Raw genomic sequence first — 12,573 nt, forward strand, 5'->3', positions numbered from 1 at the left:
AATCTGTTGTGCTCTACACTCAATTACTCCATTTCCTAAGAGGAGCCAGGAACAGACTGTGGCCTTAACTGCGGTTTCACAACATCTATAATTAGAAAAACAATTATTCCATTCCATGATAATCATGGATACAACACGGAGTAACACACAAATCACACCCTGTGTACAGCTGAGGTGTCTTCCTCACTGTTCTCTCTCACCTTCAAAGTGCATTTGGGTCTGATGAACACAGCTCATAAGCGCTGCATGCTCCCTGATGGTCGAGGAAGATATTTGACTTGTTTATGTCCACCATATGGTTAGTGGGATTTTTCACTAGGGGCTTGGGAATGGGGTTACCTTCCAAAGAAGCTTCTACAATGACCTGTTCCATGTCTGCTAATGTGTTATCATGGTGAATCTAATATTCTAAAAGCCATTTCACTGATACTCAACGCTATCACTGCATTTTTTGTAATTCAGCATGTATATGTCCTTGTTAGGAGACACTTAACATTTACAAGAAACGTCAACAAAGAATTAAAAAAAAGCAAATATTTACAGGACAAGCAGTCTATTTTGTTTTACAGTATAAAAAAAACCCTAAGCTGCTGCTGACCTAAATTGCCAAAGAGGAGCCACATAAATACAAAAATATAATTAATACAAAATCTCACTTAGATGTTAATCCTGCCCCCACAAAAATGACAGTAGTGTTCTGCACAGTACATTTTTTTCAAACCTGCAGCTGTAAACCTCCAGACACAACCCGTTACCTGCAATTATATCCAAGTCAAAGCCGATCTGATCAGTCACCTGTGAACAAACACATATGCTACATACACACTCACATCACTGGGGTTATGGCCTCCCACTGTTTTGGTGGTTGAGTTGTGTTCCTGGAAAAACATCTTTGAATTGTCGAAAGGACCTGAGCTCCTGCAACTGTCAGTGTGTTTCCTCTGTAACAACGTGCCTAGCGAGTGGCTATGAAAAGCTAATATATCGGGGCACTTTTTAAAACTCAGAGAACATATTCACCACTGGCTAGTTTTGTCTTTGTGTGAACAATTGTGTATATCCATTCTTGTTCAGTGTCAGTCATGACAGTTTCGCGCCTCAGGAGTCAAAGGTCATGATTGCCACTGGCTATTTTCACATGCTACTGCAATCATTTTAATTTCTGTTTTCTCCAGAAACAAACATACTGTGGTCCTAACCTGCTGCCCTGCATTTGGTTCATTTTGACCTGCTGGTTACCCATTGGATACCTACGATCCGATGCATGACCATACTGCAGTATCCAATCACTCACTGCTTCGAGGACAAAATGATATTCATATTTTTTCATTATCCTTAATGAAGCAGATTATCCCTCCTCTCACAACATACAGTACACTTGAATTTAGCAAGGCAACATAGCCTGTTGTCTGTCTGGCATCTCCAGTTAGCATTAGTCAGCACTGACAGCCTCCAGATGTCCACAGAGTACTCACAGTGATTGTCTGAGACAAAGTCGGCAATGATAATAAATGCCTCCTTCAGAGGAAAATCCAGATCAGATCAGATCAAGACAGAAGAACAGACTGGTGAAGTAAGAAAGGATGTTTACTGTAAAGGCAGAGTTTTTTCTGTTAGGTCCAGATCAGGGTTCACTTTTCTTTTTTGATATAAAAAGTTTTTGGTGAAGTATTTATCTTGTTTGTTCTATGTTGACTGGCTTGCATTCATTAAATCTAACCGATGTTTCACAGTTAATACTTTTCTTCATCATTAGCAAACAGAGTCGGGTGATATAACTAACAAGCTGTTTCTGCAGCATCCATGCCACTTGTTGAGGATGAAGAAATTGGTTGTCTCAGTAAATGCATCTTTGAAGACAACTGCTTCACAGAGAGCACAAATGTCAATCCTCAGATTGGTAATTAAAAGTGTGCAGTTAAAGCTGGGATGGTATGAAAATGGTAGTATTAACTCTCCAAGTTAACAGATAAGGAAATGCAAGCTGTATCAATAATAATGGAGGCACCAGAGGAGGTTAGTCACCAGTATTGGGAAGTAAATGTGCGCTTGTAACAGTGTTACGTATTTGGAATAAAAAAATCAACAAATTGGATTCAAATTCAGATAAAAAAATGTGAATACAGTTACATTTTTGAAATGAACAGATTTGAGGAAAGTTCTTTCTTAAGATTTAATTTTAGGAATTAAAAAATGTAATGACAGTGTCAACGCATTTCCCAGAAGCACTTAAGTTCAACATCGTGTCTGCATGAGGTCCCCACACCATGAAACGGGATAATGGAGTTGGCACAAAGCCAGGACAGGGTTGCATTACTGTCATAAAAATTCAAACAATTTGTCGAGCAACCTCTGCTTGCTAGGGGCTAAGCTTCTTCCCACGTCCAAATAGTTCTAATTGAAGCATCTTGAGCAGGTCCTTTCTCTGTTTGGCTGAAATTGTGCCATAACCTACTAGTTATCTTGACTATCCCAACTAGGTAACTAGATGGCTGCCTAGAGCCAAAATGTAAATAATGACAGTCTATCTAGCAACTTATATTTGCAAAGTATGGCCAATAAACATGTTGACACTATTACAGTTATTTCTCTTGGTGCTCATGCAACAGAAAAACATTCTTAAGTAGTGTTTTGGTTGCATGTGCTCATGTCCCTATAGAGATGTGTTTGGTTGTGTAGTAATTCAGAGAGCAGCACAGGCAACATTTTTCTATCCAAACTTGTCTAAGCCAAAGAGAAAACTCTGACCTAAGTTTGTGTTTCTCTGTCTCTGACATGCACGGGTATCGCTTGTTTTCCCTAACTATAGACATGTGCGGTGTAAAAATTAACAAGTAGGCTCGCTCTACCGATATGAACCAATCCGACCCAAATCTGAATCGATTGCAAATATTCCGTCCGAACCCAACCCAGGATTTGTAGTATTGATGCTGATTGACTTTGTAAGTGTAATATATGTGGGAGAAAGGACAGCTTATTATAAAGACTTGATGGAGACAGATATTTGGATGGAAAGTCTGCGGCATTGGCACGTGAAAGACTTCAAGTTTGCCACACATGATGTTTTGTGTAATATTTCCTGGGACAGTTTCATAACGATCTGAAAATCTTTTTAGACTTCTCATAACAAGATGAAAGATTGCCGTTTCTTCAGTGTGGAACTGTGTGAAGCGCTGTCTGCCCTGATGTCTCTCCCCCTCTCACAAACACATTGACCTGTCGGTCATGGTTGGGCTGGCTGTGGGCAGCGCTGGGAGAAACTCCTTTAGGTCTGTGTCCCTGTGGACGGTAAAAAAAGAATCCATTATTTTTTTACGGTACCTGGCAGAACACTCTGCACTTCTCTTTCAGTTAAAGATATGCATTTGCATCCAGATGCCGCCATCCTCAGACACAGTTTTCAGATTTAAGATTGCCTTACAATGGTTACTTGTGGCATTCATGTTAATCCTTAAATATTGCCAATTAGGAACTCTTTGATTCAACGTCAAATATTCTGCCTCCTTTCTGTCTCCTTCACACCCAAGCTTTCCTGTACATAGGGCAGAAGTATGTCGATTACACAAAATGCTGTGCACACTCAAATAGGATGTCATACTGAATAATGTTTAACATTGCATCTTCAAAGTCAGAGCCTGCCTCGTAACTCAGTTGGTAACTGCCGTAATGTGTAGTTACAATGCGAGTAAGGCGTTTCTGTCGGAATACTTCACATGTCTTAATTTGATTATTTTTTATTTAGAGTATGACCTTGTTCATGTAAAATTTTTTAAGGAAATGCTGTTTACATAGCATTCTCATTCAGACTATTGGTTTAATTTGGGTAATATCAAAATATTGGTGCTACTACTTGATTGCTGGCAAAAGTAAAACGACTACGTTTTGTTTACCTCCAAACAAAATAAAATGGATAAAAGATGGAAGACAGGGCAGGACATAGAATGCAAGGAGAGCAGGAGAAGAATAGGGAGAGGAAAGATAGGAAGACGAAACACAAATAAAAAAATCCAGAAACACGTGTGGATGGAACTAAAAATGGCCTAATATGCAAAGAGTCATGCCTTGGATAGACCCTGCTCCAAATGGTGAGTTTGAAATTCAACATTACTCTATAAAATAAATAAATCAAAATGTATAAATCTTTCATGAATCATTCCATCATGTAGCATTCCCCTGACTCACCCCACGGTCATATTGCCCCCAGGCAAACCTCTCGATCTATAGGAAACACTGCTGATTGAAGTCTGTGACCATCTAAATGTGTCCAAACTGCACCCTAGAGAGACAAAGTTCCTCAGAGAGTGCAAAGCCCTTCTGAAACACCTCGCCTAAATGATCAACTTTCCTTCGGGGAAAATAACTCTTACTAACTAACTTGAAGGCTAAGTTGTCTGGAAAGCCTCATATAATGTTTTCAGCGTCTCAGCAGGTATCATGGCTGCTGATGCTTGGTTTGGAGAGGTGTTGGTCCGCCATCCCAGAGAACAGGCTGTTGTGGCTCACTGATAAAAATATATAATATCATGGGAACGATATTGGTCCAAGAGATTTCTCTCACACTAGTCCCCCGATGATGCTAGAACCAGTGAACATGTCAACACCTTGTAGCTCCTTTCGCAAGGGAGCTCAATTCTGTCAAATTATTTTCTTTTGTGAATACATTGATGTTGAGTTCCACAGCAGAGGATGAGGTGCAGTGGTACCTGAAAGTTCCATTAGAGCAGTGGTTCCCAAACTTTTTACAGTCCCGTACCCCTTCAGACATTCAATCTCCAGCTACGTACCCCCCCCGAAATTCTGGCGAGGGAGCTAACCGCTGTGCCAATGTTTTGACTAGGGATGGCCATTCGATGAAATTGTCTTAATCGATTGTCGGGAGAATTAACAATTCGATATTTGATTAATCGTGAATATTTTTATATAAAAATCCACTCTTTATAGGCTATATTAAAATGCAGGGAAAATAGAAAAAACACAGCCTGTTTCCTCATTGAAATCTTTATTACAAGATGAACAACTCTTGTGGTAGTTAAACGGGATCCGTTCAATGGTTACACTTGAAAATATGTGCTGCTGCTCTATTAAGCCAAGCTGAGAGAGCAGCAGCTAGCCTCTGAGAGCTAGCTCTATTTGACGGTTCTCGACCTCTCAAACAGGGGGTTGTCACGCCCTCACTCCCGGAACCCCTCACCGAGACCCAGCTCTGTCCAGGTCCGAAGGGGCTAGCTTTGGAGCTCCACACGGACCCTCAGTCCACATGGAAGGGAACCCCAAACAGAACCAGGTCTGGGTGAGGGGTTCCAGGAGTGAGGACGTGACAACAACCAGACTGAGAGGTCGAGAACTGTCAAATCCAGCTAGTTCTCAGCGGCTAGCTGCTGCTTTCTCAGCAGGCTTAAGAGTATAGCTACGGGCTGCTTCCTTGAGCTGCTAGCATCCTCACTGTCCTGCATTCCAGGCAACTCGGATATTCCGTCCTCCTACTTGAAGAAGAGCAGTATACTTCTCAGGCGCTCATGGAGACGTGTAGCTTCGCAGTGTTGGCAGTGAACGCAACAGAATAACGTTGATGACAAAATAATGTCATTGACGAAATTATTTAGCTGAATATGTGTATACAAGAGTATTTTTGGCAAGCGACTTGGCTATTCAGACTATCTAATATTGCATGATTATTTATAGCTCAGTTTGAAAATATAAGGGAATAAAATGTAAGCATATAAAATGTTCTCCCTGCGTACCCCCTGAACCACTTCGCGTACCCCTGGGGGTACATGTACCCCAGTTTGGGAACCGATGCATTAGAGTGTATGCAATGATCAGAGCCCTGTTCTTGAAATACAACCCCACAATATTGAGGAAAGTGACTTTCAGTCAGGGAGGAGTTGTTCTGACTCCACAGTATAACTGTATAACAGACAAACACGTTGAGCAGGCTCTCTTGCAAGATTACAATCACCTTTACTGGACTACAGAGAGTGAATACAGAAGGTGGGTCATGCTCCAGATGAAGCAGCTTTAAGCACTAAAAGCTTCCACAGGCGATTGCAGTATTTAATAGTCACATTGTTACAGTTTATGCTGTTCTAACATGCAATGCATATTGCATGTAACACTGTACATGTATATTACAGAGACATTGATACGTCTTTTATGTTATGCCTGTTAAATGATGTTTGAAGTATTTAGGATATTTTAGATAATGTATTCTGTTACCTGAAACCATCAACCTGCACTGCATTTGCAGCAAGCTTGAACATATTGATATGGCTCATGTGTTTGAGAGAAGGTGCTTATTTGCCTCCATCAGATCTAGAGTAAATGTATTATTCATTTAGTCATGTTTTGTACCAGGTGACGAATAATTCCAATAGGCAGTCTTCTTTGTCGTTCTCTTTTGGTCTCTACCCACCGGGACAAATACTTTTGGGTCTATATTGTTGATACTTGCTATGCCTATGTTGCAGGATAACTTACATAATTATTATCTTCGCTTGCCAGTTTGTATTGGTACCACAGATTTGTTTTATCTTGAAACCACTGCTGGAGTCAAGGTGAACCTGAGCATCAAGACTGAACCAGTGAAGCTGAAACAATAAACTGAGAGATCTTTAAGTGTTCTGTAGAGGTAACTGGCAAAGTCAAGTGATAGTTATCTGTGGAGAAGTCATGCCAGACCCCTTTCACATCACACACAGTCCATTAATCCATGTTTCATACAAATATTGAAAAGTGCATCTTACCCACATATATGAAGCTCAGCGATAGTTAAAGGTTCAGTTTGTAAGATTTAGGTGAAAGGGATCTATTGACAGACATTTAACATACAATTACACTAGTATTGTTTTCACTAGTGGGTTTTCATCTAAATTATTCAAATTGTTGTTTTATTCACCCTATATATTGGAATACTTTATATTTACATCATGGGGGTCCTCTCTATGGAGGCTGCCATGTTTCTTGTAGTGAACCAGACTGGACAATCTAAAAACCCTTTGAGTTTTTATGACAACTTGAGGCCACCAGAAAGGTTCTCTATCATGTTTGGGAGGGGAGGATGAGGCGAGGGGTATTCAGCTGCAACTTGCAACTTCACTATTAGATGGCACTAAATTCTACACATTGCTACTTTAAGTACTGAAGACCCATTCATCAATCTCAATACTCTCACTCTCTCTAATGCTTATTAATCGGCTGATTGTGGGTGTTTCTAAACGACCAATCAGATTATGCCACAATCTCTCCCATCCAATCATGCGGCTGCTACTTTAAATCCCTAAAAGATTTAAAGACCTTAAGTACTTTACATTACATTTGCATGTCAATTGTTGGGACCTAGTTTTTGCGAACTATAGTTCAGCCAAAGCCTGACCCCATGTTTCCTTGTTCTGGGGACCAAGGAGAGCCTCCAGAACTCAGTCTCCCAGGGTGCTTCAACTTCACACCTAGCTGTTAAAACTGCCCCTGGACACAACTTTCAACCACTATTGGTCACTCAGGGCCCCATGATCATGAGATCACCACGCCAATATAAGCCCAGTTCCCTCTCCCCTGCCTCTCTTTCAAATCCTTTCCACTCAACCCTCATGGAAGAGAGATGTAGATCTCCAGCTCATCCTGCCAGGGAAACTTCCTCCCTACCAAAGCTCTACCAACCTTATATTTATTTTGAATATTAATATTCAATATTTGTTGATAACCAAATTTAGTATCATATGCACAACACAATTAATGTTTGTTAAATGAAGTCCCTCCTGATTGAAATAAGGAATTCCTTACGAAGTGTTCTTCACTCTTCACTGTAACTTGAGTTATACACTGCACATGTCCCGAATTAAGCATATTACAGTGAAACCTTCCATTACATCACCTTTAGCTGTTTAATTTTAATTTCAGATATGCCAATATAATATCCTTCTCCAAGCCTGATGTTATATCTCAGCCTCAAGAAAATAAAATTTTAATATAGGAATAGATGGTGAATATTCCTACGTTTAAAGGTCTTCTGCACAATTTAATTGACCCACTACCAGTAAAGGTAGGCAGGTGTTAGCCCCTTAGCATGATCAAATGTTTTGGGCTTGTAATCAATGATACAGGCTGAACTTAAGGTAAGTCTGACTGGCTACTGGCTTGTATGGCATCACTATGTAAGCCATGTGGCCGCTCAGTAGATCATATATAATAACCTCTGTCTTTTTAAACTAAACACTTTCCCATTTTAGAACATTGGACAAGGTGGAGAATATACCTAGAATGTTCGACTAAACTATGGTATCGCATGTTAGTGACCACCACTTTTAATCCCAAGACGCACTCTTCTAAGGCTGCTCCAGCACAAGTCGATTAAGCCTTGGTGCATGTCCCTAGAATCTTGGGGACCAGTTAGGATCTTTTCTGCTGATCCAGAGCTACTGGCCGCATGAATTCTTCAGTGTGTGATGTTTGTTTTATGGTCTGGCCCAAGACTTATCCATGGAACACCACGTCTTTGAGCAATCTGCTGGTGGATGTTGCAGTGAAACCCCAGCAAAGAAAATCCACAGGGAAAACTCTTGCTTTCCAGCTTCGTTTCTCTGCCTTTACTGCCATGTCTGCACACCACAGCCTTCTTCTTTAAAATTACTCCCTAAAAGCTTCATGTTGAGAATAAAAGAGCTCTTGTTACCAAGGACAAAATTTGATGCAATTATTTTTGCAGCCAAAAGTATGCAGTGAGGGATACTGAATGAGTGAATACAACTTGGGTTAAAAAACAATCTTTGAAAGAGCTGAAGAAAAGCATGACAAACAGAGACTTAATCTTTATTTTGTTTAACTTGAGGAAATTATCACAAAAAATGCAGCTGCTGTGATCAGCACAACAAATATGTTTCCACTGTTTAGTTTTCTTTGGTGTTGCAGCATTTGGTTTGTATCTGCTGCCATGAAAAAATGAAAAACTACAAACATAGGCATTGGTTTCTAGTAAAATTGGAACATTACATTTTTGAGAAACAATAATCCTTTTACAAATAAAGCATTCATCCCCTTGCTACTGGTAATTTGCTCCTGTAGCGTTTCTTGGTATTGTATGACCAGTAGCTCATGCTGGCTGATGTTGGCTGTAATGAGGTCTTTATGTGGCTATTAGCAACACCTACGCTAATTTTTTATTTCAAACAATTTTTTTATGAATGATTTGTATTTGTGACATGTTCAAACAATATGTGCACTGAAAGGCACGGCTCCTCTAATGATTGCATTAGCTAGTTTGCAAACATTAATAAAAATTATAGTGGTGGCATTCATGAGAACAAGCACAGTAAGCCGCATATACTAGTTAAAGCTCAAAATTAACATTAATCACAACACCACCTATGTTGTGCTGTGCCCCATGGAGGATCTAATATTGCTGGTTTGCATTCCTCTTGTAGTCTACCGTCCACTTGTTGTCACAGTTAGACTATTGTCTGGATGCTGAGTTTGATAACCGGCTCTGTCTGTAAAAGTCACTGTATGAATTGTAAAATGGGAATTGCTATAAAATCCTTTAATGAATAGAAATGACAATATAAAAATGTTAATGTATCTAATGCAAGTATATAGCCATTTGTGATGTAAATTGTTATCCCATGTCCTTTTTACATTAAACTACTGTCCTATAGTTTACAGTGTATTGTACCCAAATTGTTTTGTCTTTTTTCTTGTTGGAACTGTTCTTTCAAGAACACAATTCATACCTAAAAATCTTCTTAGAATAATGTAAAACATTTGAATTCTACAAAATAATCAAACCCTTCTGGTAATCAAGGTCATGTGAAATGAAGCGAAAATCTTATTGAACACTCCTCCTCAGTCACATGCACAGTTCCTGCTATCTCAAAACTCCACCAGCTCATTATCCCTTTTCATCCAATCACAGCCTGGTCCACTCGTCTTGAGCCAATCACCTGTAATATCTCAAAGTTTGAAATGTTCTCTCTCCCTCCTGTCAGTCAGCTATCAGATCAGTGCTATGATCAAGATGATAACTTGGATACTTGGTTTGAACTAGACAACTTTATACTTGGTCTTCAACCGACCACCAAAAACCTGCATCGGATATCCAAATTTAGTGCTCCATTCTTCATCACCTACACCAGTGTCTAGGCTCCAGGGTGAAGTCTTCTTCACCTCCCAAGCACCTAATTCATAGGATTCTTTCCATGCTGTTCTACGTCCTGCTGGAGTCCAAGCAGCAAAGTGTACACCTCATTTCATTCCTATTTACACACCCATATGTTTCTCTATACATCTCTACTGATTGAAATTATTGTCTTACTATTTTGTGTGTAACTCAGCTATCTCACCAGTGTCTGGTGAAACATCTGGTTTTTGACTGCAATGGGAATGGAATAAACTGGTATTCACTCCTGCGTTAATTGACGCTGCAGCACACACCATTTTGAGCATTGTAAACCATGATACCAACATGGCTTAATGAATCTGATTATTACAGAAGACAGTGCATGTGCCACTTTAGTTCAAAACTGTGCAAATCTGCTGGTTCTCAAACAATATATAAAAACCCCTTTCCACAGCTACCATCCAAATAGGACTTGGTAGAGGCAACGCATGATGGGATCTAAACTCATGATCAATAATTTATAATGCACCGATCGACACAGCAGCATTCAAATCTCAGGGGATTTCCAAGGTTAATGGCATACACTGTCAGGCTGGAGGTCGCCTGACAGTGTATAACAGATAAGAAGACATTATTGTTCGGTACTGAATGACAAGGGGAGCAGTGTGCTTACAGTGTAGTGAGGTGATGCAGGTCAAGTGAAGAGAAAAATCCCTCACGAGTACAAAAAGGAGAAATTTGCTTGAAAATAAAAAGCACTTCATGAAGGTGGATTCTGAGATGATTTCTTACTGTGACAGCCCTACAGTAGGTCATCAATAATGGAAGACTGACACACGGTGATGAATATACTTACCAGGAATTTAAGAACAGGGTAGAGAAGACATGCTGTACTTTATGACAGGAGATTAGAAATAGACAAATACATTCAGAATCATATGAGTGTTTTTAGTAGAAGTACGCAGATATATACACATATATAGGCCGCATTTCACAATGCAGACCTCTGTGCTCAGCTCTGAACTGCTGCTCATATCCGACTTTTGTGGTTTTCTTCATATCTATTCCAGGATGTAACTATGCAGCATCTGACACCAATATGAACTGACAGCCATGTGGAGAAGACTTGTGTGAAGACTGACAGAAACAAAAGATGTCACATTTCTGCAGCTTGTTTTGAACACATCCCGGTTTTGGTCTGCCCTCTATTTACTACTTGAATTGAGGCTTCTCCCCAAATATCTGTCAAGCCTTCAATTCCACTTCCTTTCACTTCCACTGTTATTTTGCTATTGTCCTTCATGAGTCATCACGACAGAGCAGATAAGCTGAACCAGGATGCTATAGGACAAAGTTAAAACAGTATTCTCAGATGAAGATTGTTAGATATCAGTTTAACTTATATCTATATCTTGCTCATGATGTAATAATTGTACGACTAAACATGACAGATAAATGAACACACTGAAATAGAAGAGCAGTCCAAAGTTCAAGTTCAAAGTTTAGTTTATTGTCACATAACAGTCAGAGAATACCTCTGCCAAGGCACAATTCCACCAGGTTCTTTGGTGGAATTGTCCTGAAGTTTGGATAATTTTACCAAGTTAGTAATTTGGTGAAGGTAATAATCTCAACCGATGCTGGATGAGTTGCCATTCATTCATGCTCACTTCAGGATGAACTCCAGTTACTTTAGCAATCTCCTTATTTTTCTTCTGGCGACGTCACCAGGTCAAAATTGTTATGCACCCAACACCATGTACTACTTGTGTTGTGTTCGGGGCTAACTAGATGCTATGCCAATGTACTAAAGTAAGATAAAAATTAAAAAATATCATTCCTCCTGTGTTTGGTCATGCCGATGTTAGCATTAATGTCAGCACGGCTGTGCTTGAGCTAGAAAAATACTCCACGGCAATTACAAACAGTTATTTTTCATCCTTTGATTTTACAAAACACAGAATTTCTGCCCTTGTGAAGCCAGTTTGCAGAGGAAAGCAACTGAAAGCTCTGATCAGCCCACTGCACCTGAGCAGCACCAGCAGCTGCATCTTGCCAACAGATATTTCCTCCAGGAGTTGATGAAGACCAAAAAATACCTAAAGGGTAATGAACTTAATTTTAATCACGTCACAAGATGCAAGTTGATTTGTGTTTGCTGGATAAAACAGTTGCTAATATGGCTACCTGCCAAAACTACGTTCTGAGCTATTTTTGTAAGATTAAGTTGCCATTCACATTAGCAATGCACAAACTCAACAGGTAATTGCTGAGAAGAAAACTATGTTCCTAAAATGTAATTAAAAGTGTCAAGCAGGACTAAACGTTTGCATCAAACCAGACGAGTGCCAGCAGTTTTTCTGTGCAGTCTGGATTACCACTGACATTTTTGCAGAACTCACTTATAATTCCTCCTCCACATGGTAAATGAGTTAGATTTTGCAAACTGTCTGAGCATCTTACTG

This window comes from Platichthys flesus, chromosome 2 (genome assembly GCF_949316205.1).
Source record: "Platichthys flesus chromosome 2, fPlaFle2.1, whole genome shotgun sequence".
In the NCBI taxonomy this organism is placed as follows: domain Eukaryota; kingdom Metazoa; phylum Chordata; class Actinopteri; order Pleuronectiformes; family Pleuronectidae; genus Platichthys; species Platichthys flesus.